Source organism: Cannabis sativa, chromosome 1 (genome assembly GCF_029168945.1).
Source record: "Cannabis sativa cultivar Pink pepper isolate KNU-18-1 chromosome 1, ASM2916894v1, whole genome shotgun sequence".
In the NCBI taxonomy this organism is placed as follows: domain Eukaryota; kingdom Viridiplantae; phylum Streptophyta; class Magnoliopsida; order Rosales; family Cannabaceae; genus Cannabis; species Cannabis sativa.
Genome location: NC_083601.1, coordinates 64,162,891 through 64,184,347, shown reverse-complemented (window position 1 = coordinate 64,184,347; position 21,457 = coordinate 64,162,891). Strand labels below are relative to the sequence as shown.

The window sequence follows — 21,457 nt, the reverse complement described above, 5'->3', positions numbered from 1 at the left end:
TGAAGAACAAAGAGAATCAATATATTAGAAGAATAAAAATTGCATGAACTTACACTTGAGTCTTGCCAAAGAAATTAGCCTAGAAAAGGCATTGTCTTTACACCAAAATTAATAACGTAAAATAAAGAAGAAGGAAAGAAAAAGATAAAATTTTGGTATAATAACTCTAGGTAAAATCTGATGTTTTTACAATGCAAAATGGTGCAATTTATAGTGAAAGTTGGCTCTCCAAAATGGTATTTTTCGTGTACTATTTAGTGGAATAAATGGCACAAAAAGCTGAGAAAAGTGGGGGACAAAATAGAATAATGCGGACAGGTGGCGCAATGGAAGAGTTGGACTGCTGTAGTGGGAATCGTGCGCCAGTCTTGTTGGGAGAGAGAGCTGACGTGTGGGTTCGGCCATGATTTAATTTGGACCACTTCTTGCACATATATATATATATATATCTGTTGGGCTTGGTCTTAATGTTTAGCCTGAAATAGAACCAATGTTGGAGAGAGGTGGAGTCTTGACGTGGTGAGTCAACAATATTTGGTCCAAGTATATATATGTTAAATAACTTGATTTTTAGTAGCATAATGGCTCATGCCTACATTGAATCAAGCCTTTGAGCTTGAATTTGGGCAAAAATAATTTGAAATCTTTCTATCTGCAAGAATACCACTTCTTTAGTTGGGCTTTTAACTTCAAGAATGCCAACATTTCATTTACAACTCAAATCTAAAAAAAAATGACATAAAATTAAAGTAAATTAAATATTTCTAATAAAAATAAATTTACCATAAAAATTATGAAATATTTAATTTATATTAATTTATATGCATAATTAAAGATTTAAAATGTACAAATTTGTGCTTTAATCACCTGCCACCACCACGATGTGTTCCAGCTGGTGAGGGCAGGTCAGGGTAGAGTGAAGCTCAGCCGCTTCCCACCCGTTAGCACGGGACTTGTGCCCTTCCTGGGCCACCGGACCCTTCATGACTTCCTCCAGGGTGGCCAGGCGTTTCCCTCCTTTGTTTGAAGATTTAGAACCGGATGCAGACATCTTAGTTCTGAAAAAGATTGAAAAATCCAGAAGTCAGGCCCCAAACCAAAGCCTAAGTCAAAAAAGGGAATGGGGGTCCCCTAACCGCTTGAAAGAGGCCCCCTCCGGACACTTGTCAAAAAGAAAGCCTCTGAATGTTTTCCTTGACAAGAGTCGGGTGCAAGAATCCCAAAGATTGTGACATTACGAATAAGCAAAGAAAAAAAAGGGCAAGAATCGAAAAGACGAAGTCTACTCTAAACCCTTGAATGTCAATACGTGAAGAAAAGATGGGTCCTTGATAAAAAATACGAAGAAAAGAAGTAACTCGAACACCACGAAGGAGGAATATAACGCGTTACACAAAAACTCAAAACAGAAATTCCCAGAAACTCAAATATCAAACCTAGAAAAAGCAGATGAACAGTAAAGCATGCGATGTACACAAACAATAAACTAAAGTATAAGATGCGAAGAACTTACATAAAGCTTGAGAACTGGGCGTTGGTGTTGATCGATGGTAAAGAGTTGATTGGCAGCGATGAAGGAAAAGAAGTAAGAAATCTATGGTGTCTGAGGGTTTCTGTTTCTCTCTGGAAAACTTGAGAAAATTTGAAGAAATTCTGAAAGTAACCAAATGAAGTGAGAACGGTGGCTTTTATAGGCCAAAACACATGTGAAACAGCTGTGATCAGCTATCATCAAACGGCTGGGAAGGTACACGATTCGAATTCCCATGATCCAACGGTTGGATTGGATCGTCATCAAGACGGTGGAAACGTTTGAGTGTCCGTCTGACACCCATTAATGCGCTGTATCAATTAATGGACAAGAAACGAATCGACGCCTGCAAAAAGTGAATCGCTACAGTAATGGTGATCATTAAATACACCCTCACGCTCCCAAAGCACGTGCCAGGAAACCGAGGAGCCAACCGGAGGCATCTAAGCAAGCCTTGTTCACTTCACAATTAAACAAGGCTTGGGGGGTAAATGTTGCCCCTGATTTTGCCTAATATACGTGGACCAACCGGACAATGACATGTGGAGGGGAAGAGTTTAGCATTTGAATTAAATAGCTAAATCTTTATAAAGCAAAGGATTATTTTGGATATGCCTCCCGGAGAAGGCATGCAAAGTTTCATATGCTCCCGGAGAGCAAGATGGCATCAAAGCATCTCCTGGTGGTGTTAGGCTTCTTCTGAACAGTCATCTCCCATTTAATGCCGCATGGGAGGAGGCGTATTGGAACTGCCACACGCAATAAAGTCTGACGACACAACCCCCAATCTGTACCTACTAGGCTATGACCAATAAAGTCTAGTGACGGCTACTCTGTGAAGAATCACATCAGTCAAAAGGGATTAAGGACTGCCCTCATAAAATCCCTACAGCACCTAGGGATTAGACGATGCATTACCCATGATATATTCATTAGGAATGTACAACTTTACTGATAGTTACAGAAATGCATGTACCTTAATTCTGGGGATCACCCCACAAAAACACTATAAATACCCCCCAAAGCTCATTAAAGAGGGGTCGAGAATCTGGGTTGCATAAGTGCTAGAAGAGTAAAAACTCACCAAGAACATTCTCTGTATTAAATACTATCATAAATACACAGACTCGTGGACTAAGGCTCATTAACGCCCCAACCACGTAACAAATCTCCTTCTTACTTTCTGCCAGCTCTCTAAATTATTATTATTTTATTGGTTGCCGAAAACCTCGGTCAACAAGATAATAAATAATATATTTTTTTAAAATATTATATTACACCATATATTCGTTAGGAAATATGATTAGTGTATATTTTCTCATTTATTATAAAATTATAATTTTTATGATGTTATAAAAGTCCCACATAGCTTACAAATATAATTAGTGTTAGACTTGTAACCTATAAATATATCATACATTTTTTTTTTCACTGTATGTGTGGTTGATTAATTCGATTTTACCCCATTAAGTATACATTTTTATAATGTGACAACATCTTCGATATTTGGTTAAGTGAATAAAAAAAACTAAATGTTTTCTATTATTTTGGATATTTTTATTCATCTTTAGTTATTTGTATTTTTATATTTCTATATAATATGGATATTCATTATAGAATTTATATTTTTATTTTTATTTTTTTAAAAAAATTTCCACATAACTTAAAAATGTGATTAGTGTTAGAGTTCTAACTTATAAATATATCACTCATTCTTCTTCCCATTGAATGAGTGAGTGATTAACTCAATCTTACCCAATTAAATATTTGGTAAAATGAACAATTAAAAAATTAATTTAGTTTAAGAATTTATTTTAATATTCTAGATTTTTATATTGTTATTTGTTCGAGTTAAAATTATTTTTTTACAACTAACATAAATCATTTTAAAATTCATATTTTTCTTTTTAATTTATTATGTAAACTACAAAAAGTATTTCTTAAGTAAAAAAAAAGGTCAATTTTTATCTCTAATAATTTTAACTATTTAAATAATTTAAACTAAACTTACAAAATATAAAAATAAGAAAAATAATAATAAAAAAATCAATTTGTTGAAATAGATATGTTTTGTATTCTAAAATTGAAATAATAAAAAAGTAACAAAAAAATCAAAAAAATAAATTAAAAAAAAAAAGTGAGAAAAAATGATAAAAAAAATGCTCAAATATAGTCATATAAGTGTGTCTCCTTTTACAAATTCCTTTTTTGAGCTTTTGAACAAATTAAAATTTTAAAAAATATATATTTTAATTGTAGAAAAATATTTTAACTCGAACAAATAATAATATAAGAATATAGACTATTAAAATAAATTCTTAAACTAAATTAATTTCGTAAATATATATAAAATTGAAAATTAGTATAAAAAAATTTAATTATTAAAAGATAAATAACTACTTATAAATCTATAAGTATATAACTAATTGGGTAAGATATTAATCAATCACCCATAAAATAAATAATATTTCTTAGACAATAGAAAGTAAAAAGAATAAAATTACTATTTACAACTTACATGGGTAACACTTAAAATGTCTCTAAACAATGTGGGACTTTTAGCTTGTATGTGTAGTTTATTTTTCAAATAAAATGAGAGAATGTGTCAGAAAATAGAAAAATAGGAAGAGAAAAAAAGTAAAATGCCACCTAAACTCTTTTTGTGCATTCCTTTATATATTTATATTAATAAAAAAGTAACAAAAAAATCAAAGAAATAAATTAAAAAAAAAATGATAATAAAAATGATAAAAAAATGCTCAAATATAGTCATATAAGTGTGTCACCTTTTACAAATTCCTTTTTGAGCTTTTGAACAAATTAAAATTTTTAAAAAATCTATTTTAATTGTAGAAAAATATTTTAACTCAAACAAATAATAATATAAAAATCTAGAATATTAAAATAAATTCTTAAACTAAATTAATTTCGTAAATATATATATAAAATTAAAAATTAGTATATTAAAATTTAATTATTAAAAGATAAATAACTACTTATAAATCTATAAGTATATAACTAATTGGGTAAGATATTAATCAATCACCCATAAAAGAAATAATATTTCTTAGACAATAGAAAGTAAAAAGAATAAAAGTACTATTTATAACCTACATGGATAACACTTAAAATGTCTCTAAACAATGTGAGACTTTTAGCTTGTATGTGTAGTTTATTTTTCAAATAAAATAAGAGAATGTGTCACAAAATAGAAAAATAGGAAGAGAAAAAAAGTAAAGTGCCACCTAAACTCTTTTTGTGCATTCCTTTATATACTTATATTAATATATATATATATATTAATAAATGCATTGCATAAAATATCTATCATAGTATAATAAAATAAAAAATATTCTAATGAAATAAGAAATAGCTATATAAAATTAGAGGCCAACAACAAGAAGTGTGAAGCCTACTTAGATTCCTGTAAAATATGGAATCTCAAACTTGATGCATATAGGAGTCTTTCTCTCGAGAACACTTTCGTCTGCTATTATGGCTAAAAGTCGAAACTCTACCCTCAACATTGTAACGCCCTAATGCTAAGGCACGCTACGGTGCTTTTTCAATTACCTGCAGTCTTTGCTAATCAAAGAATTTTCTTAAAAAACGTGTCAAATTAAAACTTTTGTATTGAAAATTAAACTTTATATTATATCAACATATTTACAAGTGCTGTGATCCCATTTTCAAACTTTTAAACATATTATACCAAAATACATATTAATCAGGTCGCACAGCGACTACAAAATATAACCCTAGATGTCCCGAGACCAAACACTCCAGGTCGCGCCGCTTCGACATGTACAACTTCATCTGAGCTCAGGTTCACTCCTGTTCAGCCTTCGCCTTTCCTTTACATACACATGGAAGTAGAATTGTGAGTCGACAGACTCAGTAAGAAAAGCATATAACATATCACATAATACCGACTTGTACCTAGGCGTCCATACACCTATTTACAAGGCTTAACAGATGAGTAAGAACGTTCCATACTAGGGTATAGCCACTATACCACATACACTACGTACCTCACTATACGAATGTTGGTAGGGTTTGTTTCATACCCTGAGTACCTCTGAGTGATGTACCACACATACCCAGTACTTCTCCGTACTTATGCTGGTATCACGGTACTCTCAGATAACAATCACTATACCAATACACTCTATACCTTAACCGTATAAGTGTTGGTAGTGCAACTAACATTTTAAGCATGCATATACACATAACATATACATACACTCAGTTACTGATATCACATATTATATTCAGTTCTTACCTTCTTTCCGAATTCAAGTGTGTTGGCCGACTTGAACGGAAAGTCTCGTGCTAGATTGATGCCCTAATCACATTTTGAAACCGGGTAAGTTACATGATCAAAACCCTAATCCCGAGAAACCCAAAACCTTAACCCTAGGTTCTGTTATGCCCCCTAGAGGTTACTCAAACTCTGGAATTAGGGAAACACCCAACCACAACACTAAAATGGACGAAAATTGAGAAAATGGCTTGTTCGAGGATCCTGCCAAAACTGGCTAGCGGGTTTTACAGGCCTGGCAAACCAGCTAGCCGGTTTGCACCAGGTTTCCCCAAAGAAGCCCCAACTTGCTCAAAACTCATCCAAATACATCCAAACTTTCCATAGCACCTAAAAAATGCATAGACAATATTTTTCAACCAATATTTCACAGAAAAACCCAAAGAAACTCAACTTGCCATTAATGATCAAAGCTTTGAACTCAAAGCTTAAACTTGCACAAAGCTAAATCCAAACATCAAAACCAGGTGCTAGGAACTAATCTTAACTCAAACTAAGCATAGAATTCGAACCCTAAGCCTACATAAACCTAACAGCCCCTTACTAGCAAAATCACACAATCAAACCAAGTAAAAACTTAGAAATTAAAGAAGGGTGCTACTAGGGCTTACCTTGGGTTTAAGAACCTTTGAACGCCTACTGAAATTCCAGAAAAAGGGTTGAAGTGAGGTGATTCTCCTCTGATTTTGCCCCAGCCGAAAGAGAGAAAGAGAGAAAGAGTTTTATCTTTTTGGTGTTTCCTTTGATTTTCCCTATTTTCCAAAAGTGAGAATAATGAAAACGATAAACCTTGCCTGAATAATTTGAGTGGCCAGCTGCCAACACAAAACTCAGCCACCTAATCCCCTAATTAAAATGACTAAAATGCCATTTAAGTCGAAACTTAGGTATTTTCCAAGACTAGGGGTAATATGGTCAAATTCCATAACCCCGTCTATTCCCGGTATTTTATTTCGTCTCTGTTGGGTTTTATGCCCTAAATAAAACTCATTTCAATATAATCAGATTTACTTATTAATATAGATCAGAAATAACATTTAATGTTGCATGGTTCACATGATTTATTTCATGATTATATGTACATAATGTATAAATTCATCTGAAACCCTTTTCACATACTTGATCCTGTTTATTGTGCCGTCAACACATTGGAAAGTAAACATGACTATGTGAATAAAGTTTCCTAGATTTATCAGACACAGGGTTTTACTGATATGATAATCTACAACAAGAGTTTACTTGTGTTTGGAGAAATACTATGTTCTTTCCAAAACATTGGTTAAAGCAAAGCTCAGGTTGGATGCATGGAGTATGCATCGGAAGGGACCGATATTGAACTTTGACTTAGATTTATTAAACTTACCGTAATATCTATTCAAGTCAATATCGCCTAGTTGATCCTAGATCAAATGATCTTAATCCTGATATGATTAGGCTCAATCTCGAGAGGCTATTCGTGTTCTTTGATTTGTTAGTTAAGCCTACTTTTCGGTCAGGGTGATACATACATTTTGGGAACACGGTAGTGCAATTGAGTGGGAGCGCTAGCATAAACATGGAATCTATAGCTTCTATCTGGCGAATAGTAAGCAAAGGATGATCTCCTTCGAGCTTGACCAAACGAACATAAATGGTGGAGTACTCATTTCACATTAGCTGAAATATCATTTATACGGGGTCAAGTGTTTTAAGGAATAAATACATTGTAGGGTGTAACGGTAATTTAATCCCTTTACAGTGTAGATCATTCATATAGAGGATCATTGATCACATTAGGATTATAACAATGGATAACTAATGATGTTTCTATATGGTGGAACATATAGAGCATTCTATATACTGAGAGTGCAATTCTAAGTTCTATGCGTGGATTCAACGAAGAATTAATAAGTTAGTGAATTTTAGTGCTAAATTCTTGATCTACTTATTGGAAGCTCGGTTATATAGACCCATGGTCCCCCCACTAGTTGAGATAATATTGCTTGTAAGACTCATGTAATTGGTTTTGATTAATCAATTATAATTCTCAAATTAGACTATGTCTATTTGTGAATTTTTCACTAAGTAAGGGCGAAATTGTAAAGAAAGAGTTTATAGGGGCATATTTGTTAATTATGATACTTTGTATGGTTCAATTAATAAATATGATAAATGACAATATTATTTAATAATTATTTATAGTTATTAAATAGTTAGAATTGGCATTTAAATGGTTGAATAAGAAAATTGGCATTTTTGAGAAAATCAGATGCAGAATAGGTAAAACTGCAAAATTGCAAAAAGTGATGCCCAAATCAACTAGTATAGGGCCAGCCACTTTTGTAGAAAATTTAAACTGATATTTTCATTATTTTAATGCCAAATATTTCAAACCTAACCCTAGTGGAATGCTATAAATAGATAGTGAAGGCTTCAGAAAAATGAGACATTTTCCTGACACTTTCTGAATCAGAAAAACCTGAGCCTTCTCTCTCCCTATCTGGCTGACCACTCCCTCTCTTCTTCTTCAATATTTCGAAATCCTTAGTGTATGAGTAGTGCCCACACACATCAAGTGATACCTCAATCATAGTGAGGAAGATCGGGAAGAAAGATCATCAACAAAGGAGTTTCAGCATCAAAGATTCAGGGAAAGAGATCCAGGTTCAGATATTGATAATGCTCTGCTACAGAAAGGAATCAAGGGCTAGATATCTGAACGGAAGGAGTCATTATATTCCGCTGCACCCAATGTAAGGTTTCTTAAACTTTATATATGTTTAATTTATCGTTTTAGAAAGTTCTTATTTAGGATGTTAATAAACATACTTGTGAGTAGATCTAAGATCCTGGTAAAATAATTTCCAACAGTCTCAAATATTTCCCACTAATAAATAAGGTTCTAGACTTACCCATGTTATCAAACTAGCCATCCATCGCATTTTCCATTGTCGCCGAGCAAAAATTACAAAAATACCATATTTCACACATAAGCCAAATAATACCCCTAGAGTTTAATAAAATCTCCGGAATTGAGAAATTATAACTCTTATATTCATTTCTAAATATTGGGGTCCACAAATAATTAATTTCATAAATAATCATAAAATAACAAAAATTAGTACTAATTGCCTTTACTAGTCCAAATTACTAAAGCGGTCATTACAATTATCCCCCTGTTAAAAGGATTTAGTCCTCAAAATCTAACCTGAATAGCTCTGGATGTTGAGTCCTCATATCAGACTCCAACTCCTAGGTGGCTTCTTCAACCTTATTGTTCCTCCAGAGCACCTTAACCAGAGCAATAGTCTTGTTCCGAAGAACCTTATCTTTTCTATCAAGAATCTGTACAGGTTGCTCTTCATAGGATAAGTCTGATTGCAGTTCAAGGGCTTCATAACTCAAGATATGAGTCGGGTCTGACACGTATTTCCTTAACATAGAAATATGAAATAAGTCATGAACAGCTGACAACGCTGGTGGTAAGGCTAGTCGATACGCTACCTGCCCGACCTTCTCAAGTATCTGAAATGGCCCAATGAACCTAGGGCTCAACTTACCCTTCTTCCCGAAGCGCCTAATACCCTTCATGGGTGAAACCCGCAGGAAAACATGTTCCCCTGCCTGAAATGTGACATCTCTGCGATTCGGATCAGCATAACTTTTCTGCATGCTTTGAGAAGCAAGCATCCAAGCCTTGATCTTATCAATGGCCTCATTGGTCCTCTGTACTAACTCTGGACCCCAAGAACTTCCTTTCTCCAGTTTCGTCCCAATGAATAGGAGAACGACATTTTCTACCATATAACATCTCATAGGGAGCCATCCCTATTGTACTTTGGTAGCTATTATTGTAGGAGAACTCAATCAACGACAAGTACTTACTCCATGAACCTTCAAAGTCCATGACACAGGCTCGCAGTAAATCTTCCAATATCTGAATCGTTCTTTCTGACTGACCATCAATCTGAGGGTGAAAGGTTGTGCTAAACTTTAACTTGGTCCCCATAGCCTTCTGAAGACTTACCCAAAACTTCAATGTAAACTTTGGATCCCTGTCTGACACAATAGATTTAGGGGCTCCATGGAGACGAACTATCTCCTTTACATACAGTTCATCGTACTGATCCACTGAATATGTAACTTTCACTAGTAGAAAGTGAGCTAATCTTGTAAATCTGTCCATTATAACCCGCACTGAATCATACATTCCTGTGGTTTTAGGCAACCCAGTTACAAAGTCGATTGCAATGTCCTCCCACTTCCACTCAGGAAGGACCAAAGGTTGCAGTAACCCTACCGGCCTTTAATGTTCAGCCTTGATTTGTTGGCAGGTTAAGCATTTGGACACGTAGTCCACCACATCCCTTGTCATTCCATAACTAATGATGTGTCTATATGGTGGAACATATAGAGCATTCTATATACTGAGAGTGCAATTCTAAGTTCTATGCGTGGATTCAACGAAGAATTAATAAGTTAGTGAATTTTAGTGCTAAATTCTTGATCTACTTATTGGAAGCTCGGTTATATAGACCCATGGTCCCCCCACTAGTTGAGATAATATTGCTTGTAAGACTCATGTAATTGGTTTTGATTAATCAATTATAATTCTCAAATTAGACTATGTCTATTTGTGAATTTTTCACTAAGTAAGGGTGAAATTGTAAAGAAAGAGTTTATAGGGGAATATTTGTTAATTATGATACTTTGTATGGTTCAATTAATAAATATGATAAATGACAATATTATTTAATAATTATTTATAGTTATTAAATAGTTAGAATTGGCATTTAAATGGTTGAATTAGAAAATTGGCATTTTTGAGAAAATCAGATGCAGAATAGGTAAAACTGCAAAATTGCAAAAAGTGAGGCCCAAATCCACTAGTATAGGGCCAGCCACTTTTGTAGGAAATGTAAACTGATATTTTCATTATTTTAATGCCAAATAATTCAAACCTAACCCTAGTGGAATGCTATAAATAGATAGTGAAGGCTTCAGAAAAATGAGACTTTTTCCTGATACTTTCTGAATCAGAAAAACCTGAGCCTTCTCTCTCCCTATCTGGCTGACCACTCCCTCTCTTCTTCTTCAATATTTCGAAATCCTTAGTGTATGAGTAGTGCCCACACACATCAAGTGATACCTCAATCATAGTGAGGAAGATCGTGAAGAAAGATCATCAACAAAGGAGTTTCAGCATCAAAGATTCAGGGAAAGAGATCTAGGTTCGGATATTCATAATGCTCTGCTACAGAAAGGAATCAAGGGCTAGATATCTGAACGGAAGGAGTCATTATATTTCGCTGCACCCAATGTAAGGTTTCTTAAACTTTATATGTGTTTAATTTATCGTTTTAGAAAGTTCTTATTTAGGATGTTAATAAACATACTTGTGAGTAGATCTAAGATCCTGGTAAAATAATTTCCAACAACTGGTATCAGAGCCATGGTAATTGATTTACTTGCAAGAAATTTGGACTTTAAAACGATTGTTTGTATGTTCTTTGGATGGTATCATGTTGTATTGAGTGTTATTTGATGATTGATTGATGTTTGTGAAATTTTCGTGAAAAATAATTGCGATTTTATCTCTGGAATTATTTTTATTGGATAGTATGGAAAAAATTAAGCAAGTTAGCATTTTAAAGAACTTAATTTGGATTTTATTTGAATTAGTTATGATTTTTTGAAGATTTGAAAAAATGGGGGCTGTGCTGATATTTTCCTGCGATCGCAGATCTGTCCGTACAGTTTCGAATTTTTTTGTTTTTCTTCGATTTTTCATGCTTTTTCATGGAATTAACTTCCAATTTTTTGTATAGTTTTGTATTTATACTATTACTATTCCTAATTCAATTCTAATTATCATTTTGAATTAATTTAATATTTTTTAAATTTAATTCAAGATATTAGTGTAATTTGAATTTGAATAGAATTAGTATCTATCTTCTTGCTTAAAAATCTATCTTAGTTTTAAATTTGATTATATCTTATTTTTTTTAAATTTAAGATCAGATTTTATAAGATATTTATAAAATCTTTTAAGATATTTTTTAAAATATCTTATCTTTTAAGATATTTTTAATTATATCTTATCTTTTAAGATTTTTTTTTAAAATCTTTTTAGATATTTTGACCTTATTTAAATTTAAAATAAGATATTTATAATCATGTAATTTTAAATAGATGTAAGATATTTTGCTAACTTTTAAATTTTGTTATTTTATTTATTTAAATTAAATTTAAAATCTGAAAAGATATTTCATTTATCTTTTCTAATTTTTATTTAATTTTTATTTTTAAAATAACATTTAATTTTTAAAAGTAGTTAGCAAATTTTTGAAATGATATTTAGGTTGGTTGAAACCTAATTTTTCAAAATTGTAGGTTTAATTTTAAATTTATTTTTTTTAGTTTTCGAATTTTTTTCAAATTCTTTTAAAATTTTCGAAATTTTTTTTATTATTTAATTAATTATTTTCGAAATTAAATATTTAATTTAAAATTAAATAAATCCTACATCCAACTATCCAGCTAACCTTGTTGCAGGAGTATGTGTTTTAGCTTATGTGTAAGTTTTCAAAACCTATTATTACTTGATTGCAAATAGCCATGGTTACTTTTTGCCAGATCTAATGATCTGATGGCTCCCTTGGTCAAGATAATAATTTGTAACAAGTATAATTTACAATCTTCTTTCATCTGTGTATGACCTTGCAACATGATAGGACCCATCCAAAGTGTGCCTGTGTGAGCCTATGTGTTTAATTTGATTATAGATACATATAGGTTGTTGTTGCTAAAATAAATTATCATAGTTGTTGATAGAATTTATTTAGGCCCATTTAGTTATTGGGCTTATTCAATTAATAACAGTTGTTCTTATTAAGGTTAAATTCCTCTCTTTTGGGCCTTGTATGAGAGTTGGAAGCCATAGAAGTGGGTACGACATACTGAACCCAGCACCCCCTCACATGAACCACCCCAATTGTGAAGGCCCATTTGCCTGATTTGAACAACTGTACTAGGTTAATTACACTAGTTTAACCTAATAAAATTGATTAGCAACATAATTAATTTCATTTATTTTGAAATTAATTTAAGAAAAATATAGTTTAAAGAATTTTTTATTCTAAGCTAAACTATATGTATTTTCTTGTATTTAATTACATATAGAATTATAACTGTTGCTCCAAAATTCGCCCAAAATACGTGGACCAGTCAAGAGGGGACACGTGGATCAGATAACTTGGAAAGATTTGCTAAGTCTTTTTATGCCACCAGGAAGCGCTATTAACATGGGTCCCGGAGGAGACACCCGGAGTACAAGTTACTCCTGGAAGCTAGTATAGCGTGAAGGCCCTCCGGGATGTGTCAGGTCTCTCCCGAGAAATCAAGTCGCATTTATTGCTGCATGGGAGGAAGCGTGTTGGGACTGTAACACGCAATAAAGTCTGACGGCACAACCCCCGAACAGCAGCGCTACAGTAATGATCATTTAAGTCTAGCGACGGTTATTCTGCGAAGAGTCACGTCAATCATAAGACAAAAAGGACATTCTCCATAAAAACCCTACAGCACCTAGGGATTTGACCATGCATCACCCATGGTATATTCATTGGAAATGCCCAACTTTATGGATACTTACAGACACATGTGTAAGAACAATTCTAGGGATTACCCCACCAAAACACTATAAATACCCCCTCAAAGCTCATTTAATGGGGTCGGAGAATCTTGGTTGCAAAAGAGCAAGAAGAGAAAAAACTCACCAAGAACATTCTCTGTATTTAAGAGAAAAACATTCTCTCAAGTGTAGAATCTGTATTAAATACATCCATTAATAGCAGTGGCTCGTGGACTAAGGCTCATTAACGCCCCAACCACGTAAAAAGTCTTCATCTCACTTTCTTACAGCTCAGTATTATAATTATATTTTAATAGTTGCCGAAAACCTCGGTCAACATTTTGGTGCTTTCATTGAGAGCTGAGGAAAGCTGCTTCACAACAAGCATTTAACTTCACGATAATGGTGGAGACAAGAGCTACACGTCATCCTCGCCCTCTAGAAGACGCTCAAGATCCCAATGAGGAAGATGTAGCCTCAAGGGCAGCAGAGGAGTCCGAGGAAGAAGAAGAAGGAATAGTTCCCGATGAAAACCACGAGGAACACCTCGACGAGTATGCTTATGATGATGGAAGCTACCAAGAGCTGGTGCTCCTCAGACAAAAAGCTATCGATCATGAAGCTGAGATCGAAGCTCAGAAAGTGCAAAATCAAAAGATGCATGAAGTGATGCTAGCCATGCAGAAAGCCATGGAGGCAGCTGGTATTCACGTGCATCCCAAGGCGATGGCCGCTGGACTCGACGGGGAGCCAGCGACGTCTTCGCCTAATTCCCAGCAGCAAAGGCCTAGGGAACCTAGCCCTATAAGGCACCCTGCTGAGGAAAACCAAACAAAAAACCCTACTTCTGCCCCTGGTCGAAAGAAAAAGGCGCAGGATCCGCGAAAGGTCCGCTCGGATTTCCCTAAAGGGAAAGGTCCGCAGAGGGGCAAGCCCCAAAGAGGGAGTCTTGGCCCTCAGGATCGAGGGGACCGGAAAAGCGTTTCCGTGCACCAGGAACCAGGGGGTAGAGGAAGAGGAGGACAGAGATGTCCACCCATTGATCTGAGAAATCAAATCAATGGGAATCAAGGCGACCTCCGGGATCACCTTGACCAAAAAAGATACAGACCCGTAGTCTCCTCGGGTACTGTAAACGAAGGGATTATGGCAGAGCTTGCCATACTTCGAAAAGATATTGCCCGAGTCTCCCGGAGGCAGAAGGGAGATGACTCCGACTCGGACAGTGAGGATCGGGAGCCTTGTGCCAAACATATCCTGGAGGCGGAGCTCCCTAAAAACTTCAAGATGCCCGAGATGGCGGCATATACTGGGAACTCCGACCCCAGTGATCACTTGTCACGATTCAACCGAGTCATGACGAGTCCATGCGGGTCAGCAATGACGCCAAATGCTTATGCTTCCCCCTCACTCTGAGCGGATCGGCAGAGGAATGGTTCAAGAAATTGGAACCAGGATCGGTGGGATGTTGGAACAAACTCCAAACCAACTTCCGGAGACAATTTGTCGCCGCCAGGAAGGTCAACTTGGAGGTTAGTGCCTTGACCAACATCAAGCAACTGCCCACCGAGACCTTGAAGAATTACATCAAGAGGTTCCGAGAGGAAGCCTCGAAGACCAAGAAGGTCGACGACGGACAACAGCTTGCGCTTCTCCAAGCAGGAATCCGCACTGGGACTCCCTTCTGGAACGAATTACAGCAAGAAGGCGCTGCTAGCCTTCAGGACTTCCAGAAGCGAGTCCAAAAATATATTAACCTCGAAGAAGCCCAGATCGTGGCTTACGGAGGCTATTATCCCACCGGGATAGCAGGATACATGCCAGGAGTATCGCCCTCGGGTACTGTCCCGACCGCGACCCCTCCGATAAGTGGCATACAGTTTTCTGCCACTCCCGGATACAGCCAGGGCCAAGCTTTGCCCCCGGCATCTTCCCATTACGGCAACCCGTCCGGGGTGAATGGACGGGCTCCTTCACAGGCTGCCCCGACTGCTAGCTTAACAGGCCCTACCCAGGGGTCGAGAAGCAAAAGGTCTTCCAAGGGCAGCACCCGAACGGGAGAGAAGCGCCAAAAGAAGGGGTACACACCCCAATACACCCAGTACACAGAGCTCACGGACTCTCAGGAACGTGTATATTTTGCCACAAGGCAGAATACGCACTACCGGAGACCCCAGCCATTGTACAGAGACAGCTCCCGGAGAGATCCGAGTAAAAGGTGCGAGTACCACAACGACATTGGCCACAGCACCAATGAGTGTAAAAATCTCAAAGATGAGATTGAGAATCTGATCCGTTTGGGCCACCTCTATGAGTGGATCAAAAATAGGTTGCCCCACCTTAACCCGGGGCAGGTGGCAGGGGGTATGCCTTCGGGAACACCAGGGGGTACAGCAGGAGTATTGCCTCCAGCTGCTCCCGCAGGTGACACCCAGCATATACCCGGACTACCGCCCCGGCCTAATGGACGGGTAGCCATGATCTCCGGAGGTCCCCATATCGGAGGAAACACTCGAAAGGAGCGAAAGAGATATGCCGAGGCCACAAGACAGTGAGGTGTGGGAGGTCACTCAACTCCCAGCTCAAAGGCCTCGGCTAATGGACCAACCCATAACGTTCACGGAAGAAGACGCCAAGACGGTGCGCTTTCCTCATCACGACCCGCTGGTCATAGAGACCCCCATCGCAAATAAAGTGGTGGCTAGGGTCCTGATTGACAATGGAAGTTCCGTGAACTTGCTCTTCAAAGAAGCCTTCACTGCGATAGGGTTGACCGACCGGGACCTCTCTCCTAGCGGATCGCAGCTCACAGGGTTTAACGGGACAACGCTAATCCCGATGGGAAAAGTCAGGCTCCCAGTTACCCTGTGCCCGGATACCCCCCAAAGCACATTCAAGTATTGCACCTTCGTGGTGGTAGACTGTCCAACAGCCTACAACGCAATCTTAGGCCGACCGGCCCTCGTCGACTTTGGTGCAATAACTTCAATCCGACACCTATGCCTAAAATTCCCTACCCAGGAAGCCGGAGTCGGAACGGTGAGGGGAAATCAAGGAGAGGCCAGGCAATGTTACAATGTTGCCACCCACTTGCCAGTACTCATGGTCCGGGGGCCCCCTGAAATAGAGAAGGCTGAAGAAGACGAGCTGGATCCTCGCATAGGATCCGAAAGGGTCGTAGAACCAATGGAGGACGTCGAAGAAATACCAGTGTGCGACGACGACTCCACCAAAGTACTCCGGATAGGGAGAAGCCTAGATCCGGAGGAAAAAGATAAAATAATAAAAACACTGAAGGGCGCCATCGACATTTTTGCATGGCGCCAAGAAGACATGACCGGCATCAGCCCTCATGTCATCACCCATGTACTCAATGTCAACCCGGACATGCCCCCTGTACAGCAAAAGAGACGCCCGCTCGACTCGGTGAAAGCCGAGGCCTTAGAGAAAGAGGTGGATAAACTTTTGTCCAATGGCATGATCCGCGACGTATACTATCCGGAATGGCTGGCCAATCCGGTCCTGGTGCCCAAGCCAAACGGGACTTGGCGGGTTTGTATAGATTTCACAGATCTAAACAAAGCCTGCCCAAAGGACTGCTTTCCGCTGCCCAGGATCGACCAGATGGTGGACGCCACGTCCGGATTTAAGCTGCTGTCTTTCATGGATGCCTATGCTGGGTACAACCAAATAAAAATGCATACGGCAGACCAGGAGTGCACTAGCTTCAGGACCGATAAGGGGGTATACTGTTACCTAGTCATGCCTTTCGGACTGAAAAACGCCGGAGCAACCTATCAAAGAATGGTTAACCGGATGTTTAAAAGCCTCCTGGGACGAAACATGGAAGTATATGTAGACGACATGCTCGTCAAATCCAAAGCATGCAACAGCCATGCAAGCGACTTAGAGGAATGTTTCGAAGTCGTCCGGAGATACGGCATGAAACTCAATCCGAAAAAATGCACCTTCGGGGTCAAGTCGGGAAAATTCCTGGGCTTCATAGTCAGCCAAAGGGGGATCGAGGCAAACCCGGAGAAAATCCAAGCTCTCCTGGACATGCCATCCCCCAAGAAACATAAGGACGTGCAAAGTTTGACCGGAAAGGTAGCCGCACTGAGCCGTTTTATCTCACGGTCCACGGACAAGTGCATACCCTTCTTCAACATACTGAAGAAATGCCAAAAGTTCGAATGGACAGATGAATGCGAGGAGGCATTCAAAAGGTTAAAAGACCACATGGCCAAACCTCCTATCCTATCAAAACCCGTCCTTGGAGAAGACTTGTTCCTTTACTTGGCCGTCTCCGAGCATGCGGTCAGTGCTGCACTAGTCCGGGAGGAAGAAAAAATTCAGCACCCCGTGTACTATGTTAGTAAACGCATGGTAGGGGCCGAGACAAGGTACCCGGTTATTGAAAAGTTAGTATTCTGCCTCCTGATGGCATCACGGAAGTTGAGACCATACTTCCAAGCCCATCCGATCAGAATTTTGACCAATCATCCACTCCGGCAAGTTCTCCAGAAGCCTGAAGCATCCGGAAGACTCCTCAAGTGGGCGATGGAGCTGAGTCAGTTCGACTTACATTACGTGCCCCGGATTTCCATAAAAGGCCAAGCCTTGGCGGACTTCATCACCGAATGTAATGAAGCCGAGGCAACAGCAAATATACCAGAGCCACCCATCCCCACTTGGAGAGTATTTGTGGATGGAGCTTCTAATGAAAACGGTTCAGGAGCCGGAGTGGCTATGATATCACCTACTGGGTTGCGGCTCCAGGCAGCACTCCGATTCAACTTCACAGCTTCGAATAATGAAGCCGAATATGAGGCCCTGATAGCAGGGCTAAAATTGGCTAAAGCTGTAGGAGCCAAGAGGGTGGAAGTCTATAACGATTCTCAGCTGGTCGTAAACCAAGTTTCCGGAGAATACCAAACTCGCGGCGAAAGGATGGCCGCGTACGTAACAATAGTCCGAGAACTGCTCCACGAGTTCACGGACTATAAAATAGAAAGAATCCCCCGAGAAAAGAACGCTCACGCGGACTGTCTGGCTAAGTTAGCCTCGGACAGCGAAATCGAAGAGCTGGGGGTAGTACCAGTGGAACGCTTGGCAGAGCCAAGCATCAAAATAAAAGAGACCACACAAACGGTTGGGCAAGAACCCAGCTGGATGGTCCCCATCATAAAATACATAACCACAGGTGAGTTGCCCCAAGAGAGGGCACTGTCTCGAAAGATTCAGTATCAGGCTCATCGTTATGTAATGATGGATCAAATTCTCTACCGGAGAGGACTCAGCATGCCTTATTTAAGGTGTGTATCGGACCCTGAAGCTAGACAAATCATGCTGGAGGTCCATGAAGGGTTCTGTGGAGATCATACGGTAGGACCCAGCCTCTCAAAGAAAATATTGAGGCAGGGATACTTCTGGCCAACAATGAAAAAAGATTGTATAGACTATGTCCAAAAGTGTGACTCGTGCCAAAGGTACGCGAACATACCGAGAGCTCCTCCAAATGAGATCACTTTGATGACCAGCCCCTGGCCCTTCGCGGTCTGGGGCATAGATCTCACCGGGTCTCTACCTACGGGAAAAGGAGGGGTAAAGTATGCAATAGTAGCAGTGGACTACTTCACCAAGTGGACAGAGGCTGAGCCTATGAAGACAATAACTGCTAAGAAGGCGTTGGACTTTGTTATCAAAAACATAGTGTGTCGATACGGCTTGCCTCACAAGATAGTCTCAGACAATGGAAAGCAATTTGATTGCGAGGAATTTACTGACTTTTGCAACCAACACGGAGTAGTGAAAAGCTTCTCCGCGGTAGCCCGGCCTCAAACAAATGGCCAGGCGGAAGCAGTCAATAAAATCCTAAAGGTCACCTTGAAAAAGAAGCTGCTGGCCTGTAAAAATAATTGGCCTGAAGAATTGCCAAGGGTATTGTGGGCCTACCGGACGACCCCCAGAACCACAACCGGTCACTCGCCGTTCTCAATGGCGTACGGTTGTGAAGCAATGGTCCCGGTGGAAACATTATTCCCATCCCACAGGAGGACGACTTACGATCCGGCCACCAATCAGGCCCTGCTCCAAGAAGCTCTGGATCAAGTCGAAGAACTCCGGGATGAGTCCCAAATACGGATGGCCGCTTATCAAAAGAAGGTGACCAAGTATTTTAACTCCAAGGTTAAAAACAGAAAATTCGCTATTGGGGATATGGTCCTAAGAAGGGTTTTCCCAGCCACCCAAGAACCCGGAGTGGGGGTACTTGGACCAAATTGGGAAGGACCATATGAAATCGAGGACGAAATCGGTTCTGGCACTTACAAACTGAAAAGAATGGACGGAACTACTGTCCCAAGAGCCTGGAATGCCGATCACCTCAGAAAATATTACCAGTAGCGAATTAAACTTAGATTTTGTTCAAAGGGTTTGTACCGTCCAAATGTATGCCTCCTCTATATTAAATAAAACCGAGTGCCTTAAAAACAAAGTTTCTATGCCACTCAGGGGGGTACTAGGGTATACCGCACGGACAAACAAGAACAATCTAAGTAAAATATCCTGACCCAAAGGGCAGGTCAATCTAAGTAAAATATCCTGACCCAAAGGGCAGGTCAATCTAAGTAAAATATCCTGACCCAAAGGGCAGGTCAAAAAATATGCGCAAAAATAAAGAGCGTAAGTATAAAAACCCTGAGCCAAAGGACAGGTTGAAATATATAAGTGTGAAAAAAAAAGATCGCATATATATATAAATAAAAAAAATATATCCTAGCCCGAAGGGTAGGTCATACACATGTAAATGGCCCGGGGACAGGCCTTAAGATATAATTGTCTCCCCTTCAAATAAAAGCTGCCGCCTATATGTAAATTGTTCTAAGGCAGCAGCAAATATGTACAAACAAAAAAAAAAGTTATAAGAAGAACGGGTAGAATCTGGGTCAATAATACGGCAGCTCAGTCAGCCCGCGGTGGAAGACGAGGTCCAATCCGTGCCTCAAGCTCAGCATCAAGCCTCTTCTTCTTTTCCCGAAATTTGGCAATCATGTCCTCGGGTTTGGGATAAAAAGTAAGCTTGATACTCTGATCATTGGTGGCCCAAGCCATGTAGACACCATCATCAAAGCGCTTCGGGCACCGGGCGCAGGAGACAGGAGAAAGGAGCTCGGCCCTCTTGGCCTTCCTGGTAGACTGATCTTTGTAGTCCCGAAGCTCCTTCAACTCCGCAGCTAGAGCGGCCTTGGATTCGATATCCGACTGGTGAGTCTCCTCTAGAGACCTCACCTTGGCGGCCATTTCATCCAAAGCCTCCCTGGCCTCCCGAAGATCTCGCCTGGCCTTCTCGGCAGCCTCGGTTTGAGCCCTTAGTTCCTCCTGATGATGGGCCTCCATCCTGCCTCTCCGCTGGGCCTCGGCCTGGATCATGGCCTCCGCCTGAGCCTCCCTCCGGGTGGCCTCCTCTTCCTTGGCCTTGGCCTTCTCTTCCTTGGCCTTGGCCGCTGCTTCCTGGCGCTCGGCAGCCTCCTGGTAGATCCGCTCCGCCCCATTTGTGAGGTCTTGGAGGACCTTCCTGACGTCGTTCATGTCCCCAAAGTCGGACAGAGCGAAGCCATGGTTTATGATGTTCCTGGAGAGGCGACCAGCCTCAGCAGCAAGCTGAACCATAACGGGGTATAAGGAAAAATTTCTCAAAGGAAGAAAACAAAATACAAACAACAAAAAGGAAACGCAAAAAATTGCAAAGTACTTACCACTGTGAGGGAATGGCTGAGGTCCTGGACCTGGAAGATGGAGTTCAGGGAAGCGCAAGTGGCAAACCGCTTGGGCGCACAGCGTGTAAGCTGAGAAGCGAACTCACCGGTCATTTCCGCGGCAAAGGGAGCCAAAGTGGGCCCTAGGAGGGGACGGAACCAGTCCGTTAAAGGGTCCAGGTTGAGGTTCCACGGATCATGATAGTCCGGATGGTTGATGCTCGCCTCAACCTCAG

The 21,457-nt window shown here is 39.4% G+C and overlaps 1 long non-coding RNA gene across 1 annotated transcript; it reads right to left on the bottom strand.

The window, feature by feature from the left end:
* Positions 1 to 829, bottom strand: LOC133033657 (uncharacterized). Its single transcript, XR_009685785.1, has 2 exons — positions 597 to 829; positions 1 to 476 (listed from the first exon to the last, which is right to left on the bottom strand). It is a non-coding gene; the product is annotated as an uncharacterized LOC133033657 (long non-coding RNA).
* Between the last annotated feature and the right edge of the window lie 20,628 nt (positions 830 to 21,457).